At 42.9% G+C, this 26,947-nt stretch overlaps 2 protein-coding genes across 2 annotated transcripts in view; both read left to right on the top strand.

The window, feature by feature from the left end:
• The window catches only part of LOC147004222 (uncharacterized), a 147,264-nt gene that overhangs the window by 64,780 nt on the left and 55,537 nt on the right, over nt 1-26,947 (top strand). The gene's annotated exons all lie outside the window — the stretch shown is intronic.
• Hivep3 (HIVEP zinc finger 3) overlaps nt 24,794-26,947 on the top strand; it is a 314,456-nt gene continuing 312,302 nt past the window's right edge. Inside the window, exon 1 of the mRNA XM_021160203.3 lies at nt 24,794-25,277. The gene's annotated coding sequence lies outside the window, so the exon portion shown is untranslated. The remainder of the gene's footprint in view (nt 25,278-26,947) is intronic.

Genomic DNA, 26,947 nt, shown 5'->3' with positions numbered 1-26,947 from the left:
ACTTCAGCTTTTTGAGTTCTCTGGATTGTATCTTGGGTATTCTGTACTAACTCATTGGCACAGGGGGAAATTTCCTAAGCAGAACTCCAATGGCTCATGTTCTAAGATCAAGAGTTGAGCCGGGCAGTGGTGGCGCTTGCCTTTAATCCCAGAACTTGGGAGGCAGAGGCAGGCGAATTTCTGAGTTCGAGGCCAGCCTGATCTACGGAGTGAGTTCCAGGACAGCCAGGGCTACACAGAGAAACTCTGTCTCAAAAAACAACAACAAACAACAATAAAAAACAGAATTGAAAAATGAGACCTCATGAAACTGGAAATCTTCTGTAAGGCAAAGGACATAGTCAATAAGACAAATCAGCAACCTATAGATCGGGGAAAAGAATCTTCACTAATCCCACATCCAATAGAGGGCTAATATCCAAAATATATAAAGAACTCAAGAAGTTAATCACCAAAAAACCAAACAACCCAATCAAAAAATGGGGTATAGAACTAAACAAAGAATTCACAACTGAGGACTCTTGAATGGCTGAGAGGCACCTAAAGAAATGTTCAAAGTCCTTAGTGATCAGAGAAATGTAAATCAAAATGACCTTGAGATTCCACCTTACACCAATCAGAAGGGCTAAGATCAAAACCTCAGGTGACAACACATGTAGGAGATGATGTGGAGAAAGAGGAACATTCCTCCATTGCTGTGGGGTTGCAAACTGGTACAACCACTCTGGAAATCAGTCTGGAGGTTCCTCAGAAAATTGGAAATAGATCTACCTGAAAATCCAGCTCTACATACCACTCTTGGGAATATACCCAAAAGATGCCCCACCATGCCACAGGGGTACATGCTTCACTATGTTCATAGTGGTTTTATTTGTGATAGCTAGAAGCTGGTAACAACCTAAATGTCCCAATACAGAAGAATAGATACAGAAAATGTGGTTCATTTTCACAATGGAATACTACTCAGCTATTAAGAACGAGGACATTCTGAGTTTTGAAGGCAAGTGGATGGAACTAGAAAATATCATCCTGAGTAAGGTAACTCAGACCCAAAAAGTATGCCTCTCTAGCCCATGAAGACTCTCAGTCTCTGGGCTACTGATTTCTACCTGGTCTTAATGTTTGCAGTGTCTGGCAACAAATACATTAAGGGAAATGCATGGCTCTGACCAGAGGTCTCCACTCAGTGAATATTTTTCTGGGCCCAAACTCTTATGTTCTGGCAGTCTCAGCTGTTCTCAGGGTCTTCCTGTATCTGGCTTGTGTGAATGTGTACAGGTGGCTGCATGCAGGACTTATTCTACATCTAAAGATACTTTTTTCAGGAGGGTTAATCTGATACCAGCTATTCCATCGTAGGTGGAACTGTGAGCTTCTATCTACTTTTTTTTTTGATTTTTAATATTTTTTATACATATTTTCCTCAATTACATTTCCAATGCTATCCCGAAAGTCCCCCATAGCGCCCCCCACTTCCCTACCCACCCATTCCCATTCTTTTGGCCCTGGCATTCCCCTATATTGGGGCATATAAAGTTTGCAAGTCCAATGGGCCTCTCTTTCCATTGATGGCCGACTAGGCCATCTTTCGATACATATGCAGCTAGAGACAAGAGCTCCGGGGTTCTGGTTAGTACATCATGTTGTTCCAACAATAGGGTTGCAGATCCCTTTAGCTCCTTGGGTACTTTCTCTAGCTTCTATCTACTTTTTAAATCAATCTTTAATGCCCTCATTCTTTCAGCATCTATTTGCTTACCTTTACGACTTGAGACTTCAATATGCCTATATCCTCTAAGTAAGTGACAAGATAAAAATGAAAAGTTTCCAATGCAATCAGTAACAGAATCCAGGGACTGGACTCTAATAGCTGTTCCTCTTTTCTCCATGTCCTGTGAGTCAAGTATATACTGTGTTCAGCAACAGGGTCTTACCGTCAAGTTCTGGGGCAAGCAAGAGCAATAGCCTATGATTTGGGGGAATGTGGTCTATGAGACTTCACTGACCAATGGCTTGAAAAGTGGTATCCCATACCTGGCACTCAGATTTTTATTTGATATCTTGTTTTAGTAAAGGTTTCTATTTCTGTGAAGAGACACCATGACCATGGAAACTCTTAAAAAGGAAGGTATTTAAATGGAGTTCAAAGGTTTAGTCCATTATCATCATGGCAGGAAGTATGGCAGCATGCAGGCAGACATGGTGCTGGAGAGGGGCTGAGAGTTCTACATCTGTTTCAGCAGGCAGCAAGAAGAGAGAGTGACACTGGGCCTGGCTTGAGCATCTGAAACCTCAAAGCCCACCCCCACTGACAGACTTCAACCAGCAAGACCACACCTACTCCAACAATTACCCCTCTCTATGGGCTTATGGGGAAGCATTTTAATCAAACCACCACAAAGCCTATGTTGTCTAGGAGGCACTGTCCCTCTGCATTATAGGGTAAATTGATTTAAACTACTTTAATATATGCACATATTTTAGGAATCATCTACAGTAGTAGGTTTCCTTATGGCTTTTTCAAAGGTCTTTAACATTAGTTACCCCTCCCCATATACCCTTCTCTACTCTGTCCTTCCACCCCATCCAACTTAACCCTTTCTGTTCCATTATTCTCCTTTTTCCTTTCATACCACCTGCATTCCTTCCTCTTTTCCCTGAACTTTCCAACCCCACCGCAGATCCTTACTTGCTTCCTGCCTTTTGTGGTTATTACAATGAAATGCACATATCTAAAGATTCAAAGCTAGGATCCACATATGAAAAAGATCAGGATTTGCTTGTCTTTCTGGGTCTGGGTTACCTTACTCAAAATTATTCTTTCCAGCTCTGTCCATTTACCTGTGAATTCCATTCTTCTTTACAGCTGACTAATAGTCCATTGTATAAATGTTCATTATCCGTTCACCAGGACATCTAGGCTGTCTCCATGTCTTGGCTATTATGAATAGAGCAGTAACAAGCATGAGTGAGCAAATATATCCCAGGGAGTAAATAACCAGTTCCAGAGCCCTTGATCAGCTCATTTTTTAGGCTAATTTTAGGTTTACAACATTTGACTTGAAAGTGTAGAACATTCCATACCCTTCCCTCCTCCGACGGATGGATTTCACTATCATTTCTAGCACACATTACTAGGGTACAAAGGACAGATTAAAAACTGAATCAAAGGCAGAAATTTCCCAAGAAACCCAAAGGGTTTCTTTTTCTCATCATCAGCTCACAGTGAATAACATTTCCCCCCTTTGATTGGAAGGGAAGACATGACAGGACAGAGAATTCTACTCAAAAACACACGTAAACACTATGGGTCAACACCAGACCTTTTTGGTTAATTTGTGTCTAACTTCTGGTTCTCCAAAGCCCAGGATGCAGAGAAGTCCAAGGGTAGGAGGTTAATGCTGCAAATATTCCTGGATAAGGGAGAGTGGGGTATCATGTGCTAGGCAAACAGTCAAGTCTCTTCCCCCAGGTGATAGTAATGACCCTGGGGAGAGGTTGGCTTTGGTTAAAACTGCATCAATAAAGGGAGTCAGCTTTAGAAGTTATTCTCAAATAGCTGGCCTCCCTTGTTTATTTTTTTTTCTGTTGTAAAATATACATTATACAGATTGATTATTTCAACCATTTCAAGTGTAATTCAGTAGTGTAGAATACATTCATACTGGTCAGTGTCAGAGTTTTACTTTTGTTGCTGTGATAGAACAACCTGATCAAACAGAATGCAGAGAAAAAAGGCTTTTTTTAAAATTAATTAATTAATTTATTTATTATATGTAAGTACACTGTAGCTGTCTTCAGACACTCCAGAAGAGAGAGTCAGATTTCGTTACAGGTGGTTGTGAGCCACTATGTGGTTGCTGGGATTCGAACTCTGGACCTTTGGAAGAGCAGTTGGGTGCTCTTACCCACTGAGCCATCTCACCGGCCTGAAAAAGGGCTTATTTAACCTCAGTTTCAGGCAGAGAAGTCACAGCAGGAGCATGAGAAAGCTGGCCACATCACATCCACAGTCAAGAGCAGAGAGAAAGAATACATACATGCCCACTTGGTTGTTTGCTTGTGGTCACTTCACTCTTATATAATACATGACACCATGCCTAGAGAATGGTGCCACGCAGAGTGGGCTGGGCCTTTCCACAACAATTAGCTTAATTAAGACAATCCCTTATCGATATGTCTGCAGGCCAACCTAATGTAGATAATCCCTCATTGAGCCTCTTTCCCCTGGAGAGTCTAGGTTGTGTCATTAACAATTTAAGCTTATTGTTACAAGCAGTCTACCAGCATCCACCTCCAGAACCATTCTTATTTTGCAAAGTTGAAATGTGGTGGATGAAATCCATGTACTGATAACTTTGCATGCTTTCCCTCTCTCAACCACCATTCTCCACTCTGTCTCTATGATTTGACTACTCTGAGTACCACGTGAAGATGGAATAATATGGTATGTGTTCTGTTAGGATGGACTCACTTCACTTAGCAGAAGGCCTTCCATGTTTTATCAAAGCCATAGCATGTGTCAGAATGTCATTCCTCTGTCAATAGGAATTGACAAAACAATAGCCTATTGTATTTAGAGGTAATATTTTTTCATTCATTTATTTTATATTCATGGGCATTGGATTGCTTTGTTTTGTCTTTTAAAAAAAACCCAAGAAAGTTACACTTTTAAGTCTTAGATCTAGATCAATATGTTCGCCTTGCATGCCAAAAACCTTGTGTTCAATCCCCAGCATTATGCAAGAACATTTTAAAGTTATATAGTTTATATATTAGCCAAGAACGTTAGCTTCCCTAAATTTTTCAGAATAAATATAAAACTTTATTCCATAGCTTCTAGTTCAGAAGTATCACCTGATGTTGTTCTGATCACCTTAGGGATTGAACGGAGTCAGTTTCCAAAACCCATCAGCGGCATAGTCCATCTTCAAAGAGACATATCCTAGATGGAGAAACAAATTGGAACCAGCTGGTATTAACAGCTCACGTGTGAGTGGATGGGGAGGGGTGTCTGTCTGGGGCAGGTTGGACAGCCTTGAATCCAGACTGAGGAGGACCCAGTAGGTAGGTGATGGGGAGAACTTCAAGATTCCACATTGTTTTAGCATGGATAGATTACTTTCTTTACTATTAAATTTCATTTTTAGTTTTACAATGCATTTACATGCTTTTAATGATAAAACAATTGGTATATCTGGACAGATCTGGTTTCCATGCTAAGCCTCTCTCTATAATATTTTTTCTTTTACATGTAGCTCCTTTTTGTTATAGTTTGTCTCATTTCATTTCTTTTTGAAAATATAAGTGTGTGTGTGTGTTCCCCTTCCTTTTAAAAATTAAAGATAGTACCAGGTTCACATTCTTCCTCCTACCCTTTTCACTCACATCCCTTCATGTCAGACACACAGGATCTTCTCCACTATTTCTGTGTCTGTGTGAGTACTGGACTCTGCATGTGTCAACATTCATTCGATGGGCACTCGGGGCTGTTATCATTCATGGGATTCCTTTATTGCATCATCAGCTGTGCCTATGTGAGCAGTTTCATGCACATACTGTTTTACCCATCACAGCATTTCTCCTGGGGTAGATTTCTAGGTCATAGGGTGAAGGTAGAGTTCATTCCAATGTATGTATGTATGTATGTATGTATCTAATGTATGAGTGCTTAGTCACATGTACACTAGCATTCCAGAAGAGGGATCAGACCCCTTCATAGATGCTTATGAGCCACCATATGCTGGGATTTGAACTCAGGACCTCTGGTAGAGCATTCAGTGCTCTTAACTCCTGAGCCATCTCTCCAGCAGAGTAAAATCTATTTTTAAAAACAAGTAAGAAAATGTTTAAGTGTGTGTATATATACAAGGATCCCTGAAAGTGTGTCAGTACCAGTGTATGAATAATGGGGAAGGATAACGTTTTGGAGGCTGGAGACATGTATTTAGCTGAATGACCTCAGATAAGTCCTGCTCCTTTCTCAGCTATAAAACAAGGCTAGCCTTCATTTTACCACTAAAGTGTTTTCAAGTCTAAACTGGGTTTTCTACAATGCTCAAAGGCTTCCATTTCTTTGATCTTGTGTTTGCCTTTCCAGTATATCTTTGGTTTTGTAAAGAACTGCCTTCTCAGCCTTATGTGAAAATCATCTGCTAGGAAATGGAGGTGACTGGCTCTGCCCCAGATTTCCTCTAGAGGTGGACTTCCTGGTCCTCTTAGACAGGAGAGGAAAGAAATGGAGGAGGAAAGAGGTAACCTGTTACTTCTAAGAGAGATGGTGATTTTTCTCTTTTCCCAGGCTCCTCAAGTTCCTTCACCATGGACAGCTTCGGCCATCCTTAGGCTCTAGACTTCTCCAGGCTTGGGTCCTGTAGTGTTACTGCAGTAGCTTTCCTTTTATAGAAATGAAATTAGGGCGAGCCCCCCCCCCCACACACACACAGGGCTTCCAGCATAATGTTCTAGCTCATGAATTGAGCACATAGTTCATCTTAAAATGTGCTTTATTGTAAAACACACAAATGGTGGTAGGATCTAATACCAGGGTAACAGATACCTTGGCTTGCCTAGCACAGCCTGCCTTATATCTCTTGTCATTATATATTAGTGGAACCTCTCTCCTCCAAATTGTCCCAGAATTCTATAACATACTGTAGGTCCTAAGTGAGCACTTCCACCAAGGCACTGGCACAAGTGACCTTGCCCTTGGGAAGAATGAGCCGAGCACTCTAGAGTGGACCTCAGGCTGTAAAACTAAGCCTGAGAACCAGGTTGACACTAACAGCACACAAAACATTCAATAAATTTTTTACTGTGCAGAGTTCAGGGATGCTTTTGAGCAGCAGCTTTTACTGTTTGCATCTCTGACCACTTTTATATCTAGAGAGGTCTGAGGAGCCACCGGGGATTGGACCTACTCTCATCCTTACTTCCTTTCTGGCCATAAAGGGTCCACCACTGCTCACCAGGGGCTTTGTTTACACTAAATTATCTGAATCCTTCACCACATGGCTTCACCTTCTCTTCTCCCTCCTCCTTTCACACTCTGCCTTCACTGATGGCAGACGAAGCACCTACTATGTGTTCATCACTGTACCAGGTCCTGGGGATAAAAGAGAGAAACTCATATGCATGACTCCTGAATGAAGGTAATGTATATAACGTAGTGGGGGAGGGGTATTAAACAGCCTTCGGAGGAGGATACATACTTAACTCCCTGCCACATAGAGAAGGCAAAGTGTGATGAAGGACAAAGACAAAACAAAAACCAAAATAACCCTCCCCAAAATAACCAAAATCATGGGTCAGGGAATTCATCTCTGAAGGGGGAACAGTTAACTTGTATAATGAGAGGGAGTCAGGCAAGTGAAAGGGAGGACGGAATGTACCAGACAGAAGGTGAGGAGCATGCAGAGGCTGAGGTAAGAGTGCTGGCAGGGAGGCCTGGAGAAAGGAGCATATGCCACACCCTGGACGTCAGTGGCATTCACAGGGAAACAGTGGTTGATCTGCTCATGTGTGGACCACTTTGTACAGATCTGAGCCTATTACTATTAACGTATTGAAATGAGTAAAAGGCCTTGGCCAGTTGATAGATAAAAAGAAGAATTATCTTGGAAGGACAGGATGATCCTACATCTGTATTATATCTGTTAGGATGCAGCTAAGCCTGGTAGAAAGCCAAAGAGAATTTAACTAAGTAAAGTAAGTGTTTGATAATGCACATACCCGAGGGGCCCCTGGCAAGGACTCCACCAGGCCTGCATTCATCCAAGTTCAAAGGTCTTGGACAAGCACTGTTCCATAGAGATGCCATATAAGCCCCCTGCATCCTAACTTCAATATGTGGTCAGTATGAAATTACTAGGGGGTTATTTACACTCCTGTTCTCACATTGTGTTTTTAAAATCCGGCATGTCTCTATATGATAGTCATTTCAACTCCTGAGTAGCTTCATGATGCCGGTCCTGTAATTTTTATTTAAAACCATATTTGTATTAATTCCATGGTAACATCATGTATACACACAGTGTAATTTGATGATATTTATTTCTACTCTCCCTAACTCTTCCCAGATCCACTTCTACTCCACCATTCCTCATCCCAGCTTAATATCTCTTCTTTTTTATAACCCTGAGTCCAGTTTCTGCTGCACATATACACATGGGTGTGGTGCCGCCCACTGGAGCACAGTTTATACACTAGGGGCCACAACCACTAAAGGAAACTGACTCTTCATTCTCCAGCTGCCATCACCTGCCAATAGCTTCTCTGCCACAAATGGGTGCTCATGAGCCCCTTCTAGACTGAACTGGATGTGACTGGCTCGATTCTGTGCATGTCTTGTGCAGACAAGCACAGCTGCTATGAGTTCACACATGGCAGCATTCCTGTAGTGTCCAGGTAACAGTTTCACTCCATCCTCCCTGGCCGCAAGCTCTACAGTCCTCCTTCCCAGACACATGTTCCCTGAGCTTTGCTGGGAAGATGATATAGATACCCCATTTTTGGTGGAACAGATACTTAATCTCTGAACTTTGTCTTTGTTTAAAGTATAAGTTATTGCAGATCTTTCCACTTGGTGACAGAACTCCATTGTATGTTGATTCAATTACAAGTTTATAGGAATGGATTCACTCTGTCTCTAACACTCAGGGAGGATAGGTTATGGTATATAGGGGTGACAGGAACCCCTGGATCAGCTGCTTCTGTTTTCCCCCATTATCCCCTAAGTAGATTCCTTCTCTATGTGTGTCTTGGCCTGCAGAGGGCTAAGAAGCACTAATAATTGCTTTGTGTTATAATTCAGGAAAACACTGAAATTATTTCCTTCTCTTATTCCCAGAGGACAGTAACAAAGGAACTCAGAAAAAGAAGGAAGGTGGGAGGGGCAAGGGAAGGAACAAAGAAAAAAAATGACAGTTAACAAGATAATATATTTTAATTCAATCATGCCATAATCACGTTAAATGTGAATGGCATAAATACTTCAGCTGAAATATTGAAAATTGTTAGGTTGGAGTAAAAAAAAAAGGAAGATTCAAAAGTACACTGTCTTTATAAACTCACTTTAAATGCAGAAACAGATAGATTAAAATTGTTGGATATAAAAGTGATTTGCTATGTGAAGTTGAATCATTTATATTAATACCAGATAAACCTTTAAAACAAGAATTGTTATAAGGGATAAAATATGCATTAAATTATTATAAAGGATTCCATTCTCCAAAGATACAAAACATCAAAGTTTCAAAATACATGATGTAAAAGCTGGTAGAATAAAAGGAGAATATATGATTTCATGATCATAATTTTAAAAGTCAATGCTGTTTTCTTAGTAAATTACTGAGTAAATTTACTAAGGGGTAAAAATCACTAAAATTATAAATGACCCGAGTGACATCAGCAGCCAACCTGATCTAGTTGCTTATAGAACATTCCACCCAACAACATGCCCTTCTGGAATACATATGCAGCAAGCACCAACAGATGTTGTATTCTGAGCCATGAGACAAACCTTAACTTCAGAAGAATAGACATCATGTACAATAAGTTCATGGCCCATCCTCATGCTACACAACACATATCTGAAACAGCAACAGCAACAACTGGTGTCAGATGAAATTTGAAAATATTCCTCATGACTGAAAAGGAGAGGCAGCATATCATGTGAAATGAAGTAAGAATAGGGCAAGGATGAACATTTATAGTATTAGATGTTTATTTCAGAAGTAGAAAAAAACCTATCTATACTGAAAAGCAATCAGAGTAGAAAAAATTAAAACTAAAGGAAGAGGGAGGAAAGAAATAATAAAGACAGAAGCAAAAACCCCCAAATCAATGAATTAGAAACAGAAAAGCAATTTGGAAATATCAACCAACCCAAACTGGTTATTTGAAAAGGTCAAGGAAATGGATGAACTTCTAATGAGACTGACCAAAGAAAGGAGAAGACATAAATGACAAGGATCAGGAATGGAAGAAATGTCCTCATTACAGAACCCTGTGGACAGTAAATAAATAAAAAGATTGTACTATGTACAACTTAGTGCTGGCTGTGGTGATATGGTCAAATTCCGTGAAAACCATGAGTATGGAAATTTGTTCATGAAGAAAAAGATGTCTTGAATAATCTTGTATGTCCTGGAACTGATATTTATAGATTTAAAACTTTCTCCTTAAAGAAAACTCATGGCCTTAAAGAAAACTCATGGAACAGATGGTTTCAGTAACAAATTCTACCAAATATTTAATGAATCTTAATTGCATATAATGTTTTCAAAAAGAGAGAGAAGACTATTTTTCATTTTATTTTATGAGACCAGAATTTCTCTAATACACAAGTCTGTCAAAGTAAATACAGGTGAAGAAAATTATAGTCCAGTATCCCTCATGGTGATACATACAAAAATCGTCAAGAGAATGTTTATAAGTAAAACGTTGGGCCATTGAGATGGCTCGGTTGATAAAGGGGCTTGCTCCCTGGCCTGGATGACTTGGGTTCAATCCCAAGAACCTACATGATGGAAGAAGATAACTGATTTTAAAAAGTCGTTCTCTGACTTCCACATGCATGCTGTGGAACATGCATGCTCCCCAAAACATAAAGAAGCAGATATAATGCAAAGATCTTTATTTAAAATGAAATGTAGAACTCTTATTTGTAAGTATATACATCCTTTTATACATACATATTACTAAGTCAAACCTAATAATAGTGTATATACATATATTTAATATACATAAATGCTAAGTGGGGTTTATCCTCGGGACTCAAAGATAGTTCAGGGCTGGGAAATCTAAGTAATTTTACATATGTACAGAACCAAGGAAGAAAAACCATATGATTATTTCCGTGTACCTAGAAAAACACTTGGAAACGTTAATGTTAATTCATGGTTAGAATTCACAGCAGAGAAGGATTAAGAAGGGGACTTTCTTGGTCTTATAAGAGGTAGTTACAGGCCGGGCATGGTGGCGCACGCCTTTAATCCCAGCACTTGGTTGTCGAATTGCTCTGGCTAGGACTTCAAGTATAATGTTGAATAGGTATGGAGAAAGTGGACAGCCTTGTCTAGTCCCTGATTTTAGAGGGATTGCTTCAAGCTTCTCACCATTTACTTTAATGTTGGCTACTGGTTTGTTGTAGATTGCTTTTATCATGGTTAGGTATGGGCCTTGGATTCCTGATCTTTCCAAGACTTTTATCATGAATGGGTGTTGGATCTTGTTGAATGCTTTTTCCGCATCTAACGAGATGATCATGTGGTTTTTGTCTTTGAGTTTGTTTATATAATGGATTATGTTGATGGATTTCCGTATATTAAACCATCCCTGCATCCCTGGAATAAAACCTACTTGGTCAGGATGGATGATTGCTTTAATGTGTTCTTGGATTCGGTTAGCAAGAATTTTATTGAGGATTTTTGCATCTATATTCATAAGGGAAATTGGTCTGAAGTTCTCTATCTTTGTTGGATCTTTCTGTGGTTTAGGTATCAGAGTAATTGTGGCTTCATAGAATGAGTTAGGTAGAGTTCCTTCTACTTCAATTTTGTGGAATAGTTTGTGCAGAACTGGAATTAGATCTTCTTTGAAGGTCTGATAGAACTCTGCACTAAACCCATCTGGTCCTGGGCTGTTTTTGACTGGGAGACTATTAATGACTGCTTCTATTTCTTTAGGGGATATAGGACTGTTTAGATCGTTAACTTGATCCTGATTTAACTTTGGTACCTGGTATCTGTCTAGAAATTTGTCCATTTCGTCCAGGTTTTCCAGTTTTGTTGAGTATAGCCTTTTGTAGAAGGATCTGATGGTGTTTTGGATTTCTTCAGGATCTGTTGTTATGTCTCCCTTTTCATTTCTGATTTTGTTAATTAGGATGTTGTCCCTGTGCCCTCTAGTGGAAAGAACCCAGATGCCCCTCAACAGAGGAATGGATACAGAAAATGTGGTACATTTACACAATGGAGTACTACTCAGCTATTAAAAAGAATGAATTTATGAAATTCCTAGGCAAATGGATGGACCTGGAGGGCATCATCCTGAGTGAGGTAACACAATCACAAAGGAACTCACACAATATGTACTCACTGATAAGTGGATATTAGCCCAAAACTTAGGATACCCAAGATATATAATACAATCTGCTAAGCACATGAAACTCAAGAAGAATGAAGACCAAAGTGGGGTCACTGTACCCCTTCTTAGAATTGGGAACAAAACATCCATGGAAGGAGTTACAGAAACAAAGATTGGAGCTGTGACGAAAGGATGGACCATCTAGAGACTGCCATACCCAGGGATCCATCCTATAATCAGCTTCTAAACGCTGACACCATTGCATACACTAGCAAGATTTTGCTGAAAGGACCCTGATATAGCTGTCTCTTGTGAGACTATGCCGGGGCCTAGCAAACACAGAAGTGGATGCTCACAGTCAGCTAGTGGATGGATCACAGGGCTCCCAATGGAGGAGCTGTAGAAAGTACCCAAGGAGCTAAAGGGATCTGCAACCCTATAGGTGGTACAACATTATGAACTAACCAGTACCCCGGAGCTCTTGACTCTAGCTGCATATGTATCAGAAGATGGCCTAGTCGACCATCACTGGAAAGAGAGGCCCATTGGAGACACAAACTTTATATGCCCCAGTACAGGGGAACGCCAGGCCAAAAAAAAAAAAAAAATGGGAATGGGTGGGTAGGGAAATTGGGGAGAGGGGGGAGGGTATGGGGGACTTTTGGGATAGCATTGGAAATGTAATTGAGGAAAATACGTAATAAAATATATTAAAAAAAAATCCCAGCACTTGGGAGGCAGAGGCAGGCGGATTTCTGAGTTCGAGGCCAGCCTGGTCTACAGAGTGAGTTCCAGGACAGCCAGGGATACACAGAGAAACCCTGTCTGGAACCTCCTTCCCCCCCCAAAAAAGGTATTTACAAAGAATGGCAGGCGGGCAGGCAAACATGCAAGGAAAAAGCTCACTCCTAACAATAGACCTAATAGTCAAAGACTAAACACTGCTCTCTCCCATAATACCTATCCAAAATCAATACACTATGACAAGAGAGGGGATTAAATGTATAAAGATTAGAAAAAGTATAAATAAAGCCACATCTATCAACAGACTGTTTTGACAAAGAACTTATATATTTAAAAGTCCTAGGATTAATAAGTTTAGGTGATAGATGATAAAGTCAGTCATATTTCTTTAAAAATATTTTTTCATTCTATGTATATGAGTGTTTTGCCTGTGCACCATTTGTGTACATTGTCCTTGGAGGCCAGAAAAGGGTGTTGGATTCCCTGGGACTGGAGTTATAGATGGTTGTGAGCTGCCATTGTAGGTGCTGGGAACCGAACCTGGGTCCTTTCGAAGAGCAGCCAGTGCTTTAACCACTGAGCCATTTCCCAGTCCCAAATTTATATTGCTAATATAAATTTCTTTATATTTGAAACTTAGATGCCTTTATAATAACACCTCAAAATCAAATTAAGTATTTGATTTTATAATTTTAACTCTAACATTCAAGATATGTCTGTTAAAAACTTGAAAAATCACTGTAGAATTGCATACAGAAGACACGGAAAGGCCCCGACTATCTCATTGTACCAGAAAGTAAGGCAGCACTAATAGCCACCAATAAGGACATGTTGAATACAGGAGCCAGTTTGAAAGAGCTGCCCATGGCCTAGATGGGAAGAATTTGAATCAAAATTAAATAAGGACATGCTAGGTCATAACTTAAAGAACAAAGTAAATATTCATGAATCTGTCATGATTAAAAGGTATTGAGCAGCCGCCATTTTCCATGGGGGGAAAATGAGGGTCCTTCTTGATGAAGAATCCTGATGGCTAATACAGAGGAAGGAGGGGGAGAGAGAAGTGGGGAGGGGGAATCACCTTCAGGATGCTGCAGCTGGCTGTATTTACTGCAGACATCTCAACACACAAATGCCCAAATTACTGGGTGAGCAATCACCAGACATTTGAGATTCCCTGATAATACTCAATGACAGAGAGAATGAGACACTTCTCAGTGGAGAAACCTAGCAGATGCCACCAAGGTTGGCATGGCCAATGATAAGACAAACAGACATGGTGACGGTATATTGATACAGAGTGGGAAATATGGGTCATTGTTTCATACTAAGAGCACTGGCAGCTCAGGAGAGTGGGGCTGGGGAAATTTCTCTACAACCTCGTGAAGCTGGGCATTGGCCTAGAATGCCAGGTGTACTGGCTAAGCCCTGAGAACAATTCTTTATAGTTTCAGTGTAAGTCCCTTCTTCCCCTTTCTCACCAGCTGAGGAATCAGCGGGGTACAATCTTACACGGTGTCGCTCATCCCTAAAGGACTTTGTCTTTTAACAAAACTGTCTGGGCTCATCTCTCCACATTACACCTTGTTTGTAATCAGGCGCATGCCCTTGTCATGTCTGTGGGTCAGAGGGCAAGCGTGGCTGCCAGGAATCTACTCTAAGGTACCTTGGGTAGTGGAGTTCCGCAGTTTGGAGAGTGGTTATGACGGGTGCCCAGTGTTTCTGTTTAGCAGTAATTTGACCTAAGCTGACTCAAGACACTTTTATTTTAAAAGGAGCCGTCATCATCCTATTTTATTTCTTACAGGACACAGCACTTCTATACTAGTCCTGCCCCAGACTCCTGAGTACAATTTAATCATAAGTAAGTGCCAGAAAAGTCCAAACGGGGGACAGCCCACAAAACCTAAGCAAGGCTGTTCAAAAGGACAAGAGGCTTCAGAGCCAAGGTTGAGTGGTAATACGGGTCCCAGGAGACAGAGGAGGAGCAGCAGCCCAGAGCGGCATCACTGATGCCTGGAAGATAGCTGTAATGTAGCTTTGTTTTGTATATATGCTTGTCAGGCATTTCCTCCTATGTAAGCATTAGAGAAAAACCCGCCATTCAGTTAGAGGTGTTGCGCCAGCACCACTTTCTGGATTTTGATTGTTACTGTGGTTACAGAGGATGCTAACAATAAGGCACTCTGGGGAAAGGTATATAAGACTCTTTGTAGAAATCTTGTATGAATTAAAAATGATGAAAGAGCTGGGTGAACTTTAGATAAAATAGGCCCCGATGAAAGAGGCAGCGGCGACCTTGTCTCCTGGGGGTTTGTCGTGATCTACAGGACCAGCGTGCAGTTCCTGGGCACTCCCATGACTCTGCTCCTAGGACTGCAGTTTGAGAATTACTGTGATCAAGTCAGCTGCCCCATTCATTTAGAGACATCCTGATTTCTGCATGCTCTCTTTTTTAAACATTGTTTTAAAAATTAATATGTCTCTACAAGCATTTTTAAAAAGTGTACTCTCTTTGTCTTTCCAATTGCGAGATGAGCCCCACTCCCCTCCTTTTGTTGACTGATCATTGGCGTTAGCTATGCAGACCCACATCCCACCATCTGACTCCACTATTCTTAACTAACAGCACTTTCTGCCTCTTTTAAATTCGGTATACACAGGCTTTGCTTATCCCTGTGATGTGCATTCTAGTTATGTGCTTGGTCCCTAAAGGCATGCTAGGTTTTGATCCCCCATGATAAGTTACATGAATTTGCAGTGTTTATTCATGACCTTTTCTTGTTACGGCATTGTTAATGTTGTTATTTCAGTATGACTTGAAATTTCACACTCTGCTCCTGTGGTGCTATAGAGTCCTCTGTAGCCATGGCCGAGCATCTGTCTGTAGAATTTTGGGATGGACAGTGGTCATCACAAAAGAACCTCACCCATCCCAACACACACACACAAGCTTGGCTTAGCCAGGGACCACAAACTTATCAGAAGCCAGGTTGCCTGTCTCAGTACAGCAGAGGCGCTCTGAAACATGACTGCTGTGCATGAGATACTCGAAGTGGGGTCTCACTAGATGGGTGAAAAAGCAAAGTTAGACCTTATGAGTCACTTGCTGAGCAAACTGTCTGCCTTTGAGTTGGTGCTCTAGAAACACCCAGGCTTTGGACTGTTAGCTCCTTTTCTTGTTCTGTGCCCTGCTGAGTGCATTCAGGCTATGCTTTTGGTAATACTGAATCCATGGTGTGAGATCTTGGTATCTGTCTAGTTGATATTGGGTCTAGTGACATTTTATAAGGGGGCTGTGGCTTTCTAAAGCTGAGGCCTGCACTAGTTCTTTACTGGGATTGTCAGAATTGGTCATGGAACGTGAGTAAGATGCCGGGTTCCTCCTGTAGAAACTTGAAAGTGTCTGTCTCCCCCTAACACTCCACAGAGTTTTCAGTCTGTGTTAAGTATAGACTGTATGCTGTCTGTACTAGTCAGGGTTCTCTGGAACCTTCCTAATGCTGCCACTCTTTAATACAGTTCCTCATGTTGTGGTGACCCCAGCCATAAATTTATTTTTGTTGCTATTTCATAACTGAAATTTTACTATTGTTATGAATTGTAATGTAAATATTTTCAGAGATATAGGTTTGCTGAAGGGTACAAAAACCACATGTTGAGAATCACTGCTCTAGACAAACAGAACTGGTGGATTAATATATATTATGAAAGAAAACTCCATAGACTGGAACATGGTATGAACTGGAGAGACTAGCAATGTCTGTCTCCCTCTTAGGAGATGAGAACTGGGGGAGGTCGACTGTAAGCCTGGATACCTCCGCAGTCCTGTTGGCACTGAAGGCCTGCGTGGTTCCTGGAGAGCTGCTGGTTTTCAGTCCACATGGGAAGCCAACAAAGGTGGATCCTTGTGGTGGTTTGAATATGCTTTGCCCATGGGAAGTGGCAGCATTAGGAGGTGTGGCCTTGTTGGAGGAGGTGTGGCCTTGTTAGAGGAAGTGGACTTTGAGATCTCACATATACGCTTAAGTCTGGCCAGAGACAGTCTGGCTGCAGTATGACCAAGATGCAGAACTCTCAGCTCCATTTGTTTACAGCACCGTGTCTGCCTGCACACTGCAGTGCTTCATGATGATAATGGGCTGGACCTCTGAGACTGTAAGCTACCTCCAACTAAATGTTGTTCCTTATACGAGTTGCCTTGGTCATAGTTTTTCTTCACAGCAGTGAAACCCTAACTAAGGCAGTCCTGATGATGCTTTTGATTGCAGTGAGCTGGGGAGAAGGAGACTGGGGAGGGGGTCCCTAGGGCTTGCTGGCCATCAGGTTTAGCCTACTCAATGAGTTCTAGACCATAAAACAGGTAGACAGCATCTGATCAATGACACCCAAAGTTGTCCTTTGGCCTTCACACACATGTGTGCACACACACACTTGTACAAATGTATGTCATGTACACATATGTACATGCCTACCCTCAAAACCTAAACATACTCAATCTAAAGCAATTGAATGGTCAAAATATTTAATAAATGAGCTAGCAATGAGGAGGCTGTCAGTGTGGAGACTGGATCGTAGAAAGTTTTCTCTTCTTTTTCCTCTTCCTCCTCCTCCTCTCCCTCCTCCTCTCCATTCTTCTCCTCCTCCTCCTCCTCCATTTGCCTCTTGGTTTTGACTTGTCACTTCCTTCCTCCACACACTGACACAGCAGTCCTCCTCACTGCATTGTGCTCAATCTTAATCAGCTGTTCTGCTGAGTGTGGGTTAGTGAGCCTGGCAACTGAACTGCCCTTTGAAGAACGTTATGAAACTAGAAAGGATAGTAGGCACTTAGGGCAACAGAATTAGGTCCCAGCTGTCAGGGCAAAATGATGGGTTTATTCTTACAATATAATGTGTAAGTGGGATAAGTAAATGTAAGGTTATGGTGTGAGTGTAGACCAGGAAAAAGTGTGACTCAGTAGCAGTAATTACAGGTAGATAGATAGATAGATAGATAGATAAACAAACAAACAGATTGATAGATCAATAGATAGACAGATATAAAGAGCAATATAATTGTATTGCTTTCATCCCCAGATTCAATTGTTGTCACAAGGACCTGAAAGAACTTTATAAACTAAAAATTACTTTCCTTCTTTGAGACTGAGGATAACCAAGACTGTATAGAATGTTAGCACTACAGACCCAGAGTCCTTTGTCTTCCTGCTTAGCCTCATCCACATGAAGTCCAAGCCTACATTCCAGAGAATAGGAAAGAGAATTGGAGGGAGAGTGTGATCTTTCCCTTTAAGGGCTGATCAGAAAACTACTCAGTTTATATGAGCTTGCAACTCAGAGCTAAAGCCTGTCCCCTGGACACACCTACAAGGAATGCTGAGAAATGTAGTCTTAGTTGGTGAATAGCTGAGTTACTACTAAGATGGGAGGGGAAGAATGTATGCTGATGGAACTTTAGCAGGCTTGAAATAAAGCTAGCATGTACATCAGTGTAGTCTCACTCCCAGAAAACCTGAGCAACTGTGTATTGTACTGAGAGAAATATAGAAGTCTCTAGAATGAGATAGCTAGCTTTCCCAGAACAAAGAACAAAACAGCAAACATTTAGTTTTGACCAGTCACATAGGGTATTTGTCACAATTTTTCCCTGTGTTTATGTTTTTATGATCCTTCCATAACGTCAAATGCACACTTATCATGTGAATTGTCCAAATCAGGCTGTTCTAAGGGCTGTAGTTTGTGTATTTATGCTTAGTAGAAGCATGGTGGTCACATCTAAAATGTAGGAGACTGTGTTCCAGGGAGCTGGTGAATGTAGGGAGAAATGCAGGTGAGCCGAAGAGTGATGACCAGAGGCATCTTAGCCTGGACCAGCTCAGATTCCCGAGGACTTGATCAGCCTTCTCGAATAGTTGAGGAATATTTTGGTGATTAGGAGTGACTCAAATCTTGTTTGTATCAAGAGAGAAGAAGGAGAATTGGTAAGAGAAAGTTCTAGAAGGCAGATCAGAGTGCTGAATATTCAAGGGCTCTCTAGTTATTGCTTTTCACTTGAGAACTTATAATCAGGCATGTTATATAGCTAGCCTCAGTTTATCCTCCACAGCACCAGTAGGTAGGTGTACTGGCTAATTTTGTGTCAACTTGACACAGCTGGAGTTATCACAGAGAAAGGAGCTTCATTTGAGGAAATGCCTCCATGAGATCCAACTGTAAGGCATTTTCTCAATTAGTGATCAAGGGGGAAAGGCCCCTTGTAGGTGGGACTATCTCTGGGCTGGTAGTCTTGGTTCTATAAGAGAGCAGGCTGAGCAAGCCAGGGGAAGCAAGCCAGTAAAGAACATCCCTCCATGGCCTCTGCATCAGCTCCTGCTTTCTGACCTGCTTGAGTTCCAGCCCTGACTTCCTTTGGTGATGAACATCAGTATGGAAGTGTAAGCCGAATAAACCCTTTCCTCCCCAACTTGCTTCTTGGTCATGATGTTTGTGCAGGAATAGAAACCCTGACTAAGACAGTAGGTGTCATCATTATGTCTCATATTAGCTGATTTTATTTACTTATATTTATTAACAAAATTTCTGACAGAAACAACTTATCAGATGGAAGGTTTTGTTTTGTGTTTTGCTTATGGTTTGGAAGGGTACAGTCCATCACAGCAGAGAAGGCACGGTGGGATTCATGGCAGCGGGGGGGGAGGGGGGAGGTGTGTGGCAGAGACCCATTATGGCAGACAAGGAAGCAGAGTGGCCAGACCTAGGGACCGCACCCTCAGAGTCCCCTCTCTAGTGGTCTACTTCAGCCAGCTAGGCCTTAACTCCTAAACTTTAGGACCTAAGGCTCTTCAGCACCATCCCTTTTCCTCAGTAGCACCACAAACTGGGGTGAGTGTTCAAAGCATGATTCTGGAAGGCACATTTCCCTGTTCAATCCACAACACCTCTGCTTGACAACTGAGAAAGCAATATAACCCAGGTTACAGTAGCCTTAGCCACAACTACTCCCTACTGCCCCCTTGTGTACAAATTAAGTGGCTTGGATATGTAAATCCTGGAGTAGTGCCTGGCACCCGGTAAGAGGGAACACTTACTGGAATCCCTGCAGTTCTCACTGCGGTGGGTTTCATAGTCTGTGACTGAATACCATGAACTTGATGCCGTCAGATGACATGTTCACCTGCTCGTAATTTGGACATCTGAAGTCTTCAGTCCGTTTCACTGGGTGGTAATAAAGCGTTGACAGGGACAGTGCTAAGCTCCCTCCAGAGGCTGGTGGTGGGGGTGGGGGGTGGGGTAGGGGGGTGGGGGGTGGGGGTGGGGATTCTGTTCTTGTTTTTTCCTACATTTGATGGCTCTGACTTGGCCTGGCCTGGCTGCATCCCTCTGATCCTGACTTCTGTAATCCCATGACTTCTCTGCCTGCTTCCTGTCTCTTACAAAAGATCTTTGTGATTCCATGCAGAGTTCTCCTAGTTTGTTTAGAATAACCTTCCCATATCCAGAGCACTAATTTATTCACATCATTTGTATATAAGGTAATGCTCGTTTTCCAGGCGTTAGGTAGCACATATCTGTGGGGGGCATTGTTTAGCCTGTCCCAGTGCGATTTTGCATAGACTGGATGACCTCAGATTTTCTTTACACTATTAGAAAATAACTCTATGGCATCGAATAACTTAATAATAAACTATAATATCTATCTTTTGAGGTCTCTTTTTCTGAGAAAAGATTTTAAAGAAGGCATGGGTTAAAGGAGACAATTCTTTCAACAAGCCATAGACAAATACTATTATTATGTTACGGGATAAGGATTTCTTTGTTCTATGAATTTAAAATTCAGCCTTCATTTCTTACCTTCACATGACAAACTGTAGTCAAATTGTTTCTTGGCCATATTCAGTCCCACCAGCCTGTTTTGCAGGTTCCGCAGTGTGAGGCTCTTTTGGTTATTGTAACACTGAAGTGTTATGTATTTCTAACTGGCAAATAAGCCTCTTCTTCCTTTCCTGGTTTTCCGGCCAGTGGCCCTTCTACTGTTTTCTTACTCATTGGATATTTCAGCTGTACTGGGTACTGTTATGTACACCAGTATTACTCAGCACTCAGGATGCCAAGGAGGGAGGACCTGAAGCTTAAGGCTAGCCTGGGCTACATAGCAAGATACCATCTCTAAACAAACATGCATCCATCTACAACCTCAGTCCTTACTGTTACTTTAACGTGGTATTTGGAAGAAGAGCCATTCTGGAATTGTCTACCCGGCAAAAATGATCCTTCCAGTCTTGTTTATCATCATCATCATCGTTATTATCGTTATTATTGTGATTCTGCTTCTGTATCTCCATTGAACATTTCTCAGTTTTATTAATATATAAATTTAATTCTGGGACTTGTATTTTAAAAACAAATAGGTGGTGGTTAGTAGGTAAGAAGGTAGACTGGACATTGTAGAATGTTAGTAATAATAACCAATAAGAAAATAGAACAACTTACAACCAAATACTCTATCAAAACTTTGCAAACTGGAAAGTCAGTCTGTCTGTCTGTCTGCCTGCCTCTCCCTTTCTGTGTCTCTCTCTGTTCTTTTATAGGTAAGTGATGAAATCGTTAGCAGGTGATGTTACAGAAGAGAGGGAATACTACATATTTAAATCATTTGACTCTTGTTTCTCAAAATGTTTAATAATTATATGCTGTCAATTCTTTACTCAACTTTACATTTTACCTGGCTTCATTCCACATTACATTTCTTACGTAATAACCTCTCTTTGTGTGAGTTCATTTTCCTGGCCTGTTTTCACCCTTGCTTAAGCAGAGATCCTCAAGTTACCTACAGAAACTTTTCTTAATAAAGGGTCTGCCAGTGATGCCCTGTCTCTATTTTTTCATCACATAGAGGGCAATGCTAGTGTGACAGCTAATCTGGTTTCAGTGCATTTCCTTGGAGTCCCCTGTAAGCATTGTGCAGGTGTGTCTGTGAGCCGCATTTTAGAAGGGGACCAGAAAGTCATTCTGAGTTTATTTCTTTTACGCAGTCAGCACCTCCTCCCTTCTGAGTACGTTTGTGGTCGTGTCTCTTTGTTCTTGGGGTTCTGCATCTCTGAATGTGTTTGCTTGCTCAACAACGCTGCTGCCAGCACACCTTGTGACCTGCCTCCAACTCTTCAGCTGAAGGGGACAGCCCTTTGCTTCTGTGTTTCTGCTTCTCCTTGGTGCTGCTATTCCTTCAGAACTCCTGCTGGGAAATCCCAACCCCTTTGCACATGCTCTGTGCTTTATCTGGTTACTGAAGTCTTTTATCCTTCGTGTGTGTGTGTGTGTGTGTGTGTGTGTGTGTGTGTGTTCCTGTGTGCATATGTGGAGTATTTTTAGTGGCCTCCAAGGGAGCTGCTACCTACCCTGCCTGCTCCTCCTCATTTTTAGTTCCTACTTATATCAGGAACAAAATTCCCAATTTGCAAAGAAGCTCTGAAAAAGCTTCCATTTCTAGCCATTCTGTCTTTAGTGAGCTGGTCTTGCTCCCCATGACCTGATCTGTCTCTGCATTTCTTTATACCCATAAACGTCCTCCAGCCTCCGTCTTCTGAGCCTGAACCTTCTAGGACCCTTTCCTGGGAACCTATGCAATGACTTCTTCAAGGTCTGCTGTGCAGAATCTTCACAAACATTCCTGCCCCACACCTCACGACTCCGAATCTTTTACTCTTTCAAATGCCTACATCTTGATGGTACAATCCTTTGGTTTCCACTAGGACCACTGACATTTTGGTCACATAAATGGCTTTTTGGGGGGGAGAATGAACAAGAAAACATAGGAGCCCCCTTTATCATTCACCAAACCAATGGCCTATATGTGGAATTAGGGGAGGAGTCTAGAGCTTCTAACCTACGTGTGGCTGGACCACATGACCTGTCTGCCTGCAAGAGTCCTTCTTTCGATCCTAAATACAACTAACGTTTGAGGAACAACTTCCACACAAAAAGCTAGAGAGATGGGGCTTAGCATTGGCAGAGAACAGGATGAGGTATGACTGAAGTGCGGAGCTGAGTTGCTTTAAATCTGCAGAAGACAAGGCTCCTGTGGGTCTCTACAAAGACAATTGAGTCTTAAAAAGCTGTGGGCTTCAGAGTGCAGGAAGGCCAAGCAGGGGCAATTGAGAGCTGGGCCCTTAAAAGAGATTTGGAGAGGGCTCAAATCTCCTTCTGAATTCCTGACAGCTTGACCATATTATGATTCTTGCTTGATGCTGTAGTATTAGAGGGAGAGGATCAGCAGAAAATAAAAATTGTTTTCTTGAGTCTTCCTGATTTTTTAATGTGAAGAAAGAATGCTTTCGTCAGGAACACTTCCTAGATCTTTCACCAGGGATAGAGACATCTTTCATTTTTTCACAACATGCAGCTCCTCTTCCTTTAATACCACAGTGGCAGACACTCCTGCCTCCTTCCTCCCACCCCCCCATCCCTCAGGTCTGGGTAGAAGAGAGGCTTTGAGAAGAGTGACAGGCTCCCTGTGGTAGGTCTGTGCCTTGTCACCAAGCCTCCTAAGCTCAGGTCTGTGGTAGCCACAGGAGAGCTAGCTCCATGCTGTGTGGCTGGTGACATTTCCGGCTGCCAGTGCCCAACCAATCAGTGACAGACTCAGCTAGCCAGGACGATGATACATGAAATATGATAATTTTCTCTAAAGAGTCTGGGAGGGGAGGGGGCTGGTTTTGGCTGGGAGGGTGAGGCAAACAGGGCTAGGTAAGAGAGAGCCAGGCATGGGTTTCAGTGGTCTGCCTGGCAGGACCAGGAGAGGGAATGAGAGCTGGGGCTAAAGCTGGAGGGACCTTTCCTAGAGTGGCCCTAGGCACACAGTGATGGAGGAGCCTGCTGATGGTCAGGAGCAAGAGGCAGGTAGCAAGCCTGGGATGATCCTCTGGGGCTCTTGGCTGGAAGACACTGATCTCCCTTTCAAATAAGAGTAAAGTTACTTTTTGCTTTTTCTCAGTGGTTCCTCTTTAAAAGCTAAAACAAAACTGGATTAGATGCCATCTGGGTGGCTAAAGTAGTTGGCATGCACATTTTAGGCTGGGGGTGGTTTATCTCCCTACACTGTTGTTCAACCTTCATGCTCAACTTTGTTCCAACCTCCCCCCTCCACTCCGCCCCCCCAAAAAAAAAAGTTAAAAACAGAACAATGACAGCAATGAAACCTTGCTAACAAGAATTTAAAGAGGAGCCAGATCAGAATAGTCAAATACGAAAGCCCAGGTGGCAGTTTCAATTTCCGATGTAAGTAGAAGAAAACCTGTCCTAGAATGGGATCTGGGACTGAATCTCAAGGTGGATCAGAAATGGTGCCAGAACCATCCTTTGGGCTGGGAATACCTTTCAGTTCCCTGAGACTTCAGGGCAGGGCAGGGCAGGGCAGGGCAGGGCAGGGCAGGGCAGGGCAGGGCAGGGCAGGGCAGGGCAGGGCAGGGCAGGGCAGGGCAGGGCAGGGCAGGGAGGCATGTTCTGGGATTAAGCTAGAGGTGGAGGGTGAGCTTAGACACTTAGACACTTCACTGCCTTCAGCAGTGACACTCTGGCCCTTCAGGAGCAATAAGGGACCCCAGAGGGGTGACCCCTGTCTTGAAAAGTCTGCTGAGAATCTGACCTATTAGACATGAATGTTTAGAAGTGTTCATGTGCAGTGCTATTTATCATTGGGAAGCCCATCATGCAATAAACATGTGCTTTGCTTATATCCTGTATTTGCATATGTTTCTCCCACCATGTAATGTATTATCCATGTGTGCAGATATATGGATGTCAATGTACATTGTTACTGCCTGCTATTTGCCCTGTGTGGCAATAGGCCTGGTGCTGCCTTCTTTCAGTATTCCCAGCCATGCTATTCAAGTGATAATTGGTGTACTGTATCTTTAAAAGGTTAAAACCCCTTTTTAAAAAAAAGGTCTGGACTCCTAGTGGAAAAGACAAGCGGGGCATGGGTTGGCTCTGGATTCAGAAAGCAGCTGCTGATTAGATTCTGTGTCTGCGGGCTGAATTTATTCCGTGTTTCCAGCAGGAATTCAAGAGGGATGCTTCTGTTTGGGTTTCTGATCGTGATTTATATTTATTCAGAGGAATAACAGAGGGTGGATCTGTTCCCGGCGCGAGCATGCTCACCACCAGCCGACTCTCCCATTATCCCCCTGCCTAGTTTGGTGCTCCAGTGTACATGAGTATTCCGTGTGCATATGTGTGTATACAAACACGCATGCACGCCTGGATGGACAGACATACGCACAGATTATTTCTTAAGAGCAATTCCTTCAATAAGGTCTTTACCCCTTACTTGAAACAGGTGTTTATGAAAAAAATGCACAATATCCCGACTGACCGGAATAATTGAAGAAGGGTGCTGGATCCGTGGGTCAGAGAACACACAGGACCAGCTTGCTACCCCAAGGCTGAAGGTAGGGGACTCTGGGTTTTTATTCCGCGGATGGATTCCTTGCGCTTTATTTTTCCCTGATTGTGTTTTCTCCCGCGGCCGCCACCGGGAAGTGCCACAGTGCTGGGATTCCATTTTGTCGCTGCCTTTCTCACGCCAGGTGTCTGGGTGGCCGTGGCGGGGCTGGCAGGGTGGCCACGGTGTGCGCGGTGGGCTGCGCGCTCGGCCTGGCTGGGGGAGCGCGAACCTCAAGTGACCCCCGCGCGTCAATCAGTCGCAGCCGTGGCTGGGCTGTAACCCTGTGCGCGCCGCGTGCCCCCGCGATAGCTCGGCTGCGTTGCGCTGCAGTCCTGGCTCCTGGGCCAGGCTGCTGCTCTAGGAAGGGTCAGGCCCCAGAGATGTCTGTTAGTGCTTGGTAGAAGGATCATATTGGTCTGATGCTGGGTGCCAGGACCGAAGGGAGAGATTTTTCTCCCTGCTCACAATCCTGCCTCCCCCTGAAAACGATTCCACGGGGGTGGGTGGGGGGTGAGGGGAGAATCACACCTTGTCAGTCCTCTCCCCAAAGCACATGACACCACACCAAACTGAAGTGGGAGTGGGGGTTGGGGGGATGTCTTGCCCTGTCACTAATAAAGCAGGTGCCCCTTCCTAGATGTCCCACATTTCACCATATTTTAAAATGGGAACACTGCTGGTGACAAACGGCCCCTGGGGAGGTGATGGGCAACCGGACTAGTGGCTGGGACAGAAGTAGTGGAGTAGAGGAACTCAGAGATCTGTATGGACTTCCTTGAAGCTGGCTGGTTTGGTTTATACTGCTTGTCAGGGTCAGGACCCTTTCTGTGGCTTGACCTGCCCTTGAACTTTGGGGACAATGTTTGCACAAGAACCTGCTGGCTTAGAGGAGTGGTACTGTGGTCCTCTTTGTGCTTTGCATCTTGAAAGTTCTGGCAGCTTTTGGTTTTGCAAGGCGGTAGCCAGGTGCCCCGGAGATATCAGGCATGTTTTGATTTTTTTTTTTTTAACCCAGGCTTGCCTTCTGTTGTTGGGGTGGGGGTGGGGAGTGGAGGGATGGGAGAAAGAGAACAAGGCGTTGAACTAACCTCTACAGAAGTGTTCTCCAACCCATGTTTCTGTAGTTATGTAATCCCAACTAATGATCAGACCCTGTGCCCAAATACTAGCATCAGTCCTCTGCACTCAAGTTGGGTGCTTTTGTTGTTTATAATGTCTTTATGTAATTATGTGTGGGATGACAGCAGGAAGCATGTGGGGACAAGGAAGAATCATTTGAACAATTTGAGGGTCAAGAACACAGGCAAAGAGCAGGATTCTTGCTTGAGGACAGAGGTCTCAGAATTGGGTTGATGTTGATCTGAAACTTTCCCACTGATTTCTGCCCAGGTGATGCTTGTCTGAACTTTGTGTTGTAATCTCACCCCTCTCTGTTCATGGAGAAGGATACAACCACCTCTGCAGGGCCCTCAGGTTCCTAACTCAGGAGGATAAAGGACACTGGGTCTAGGGTAGCCACTTAGGTGCCTCCAGAGGAAGGGCCAAAGAGAAGTCTGTCTTGCTCCCCGTGGCAGTTTTCCTCTGGGGTGGAGCGAGCCCCGTGTTGGTGGACCTGCTTGAGTACAGCCTTGGGAGCTGGATACCCTTTCCATCCTTGCATTACAATATTGGAGG

The sequence above is a fragment of the Mus caroli genome, unplaced genomic scaffold (assembly GCF_978045245.1).
Source record: "Mus caroli unplaced genomic scaffold, Mus_caroli_1 scaffold_6, whole genome shotgun sequence".
Classification (NCBI taxonomy): Eukaryota; Metazoa; Chordata; class Mammalia; order Rodentia; family Muridae; genus Mus; species Mus caroli.
The sequence above is the reverse complement of the archived record's forward strand: the minus strand, read 5'-3'. Positions and strand labels throughout refer to the sequence as shown.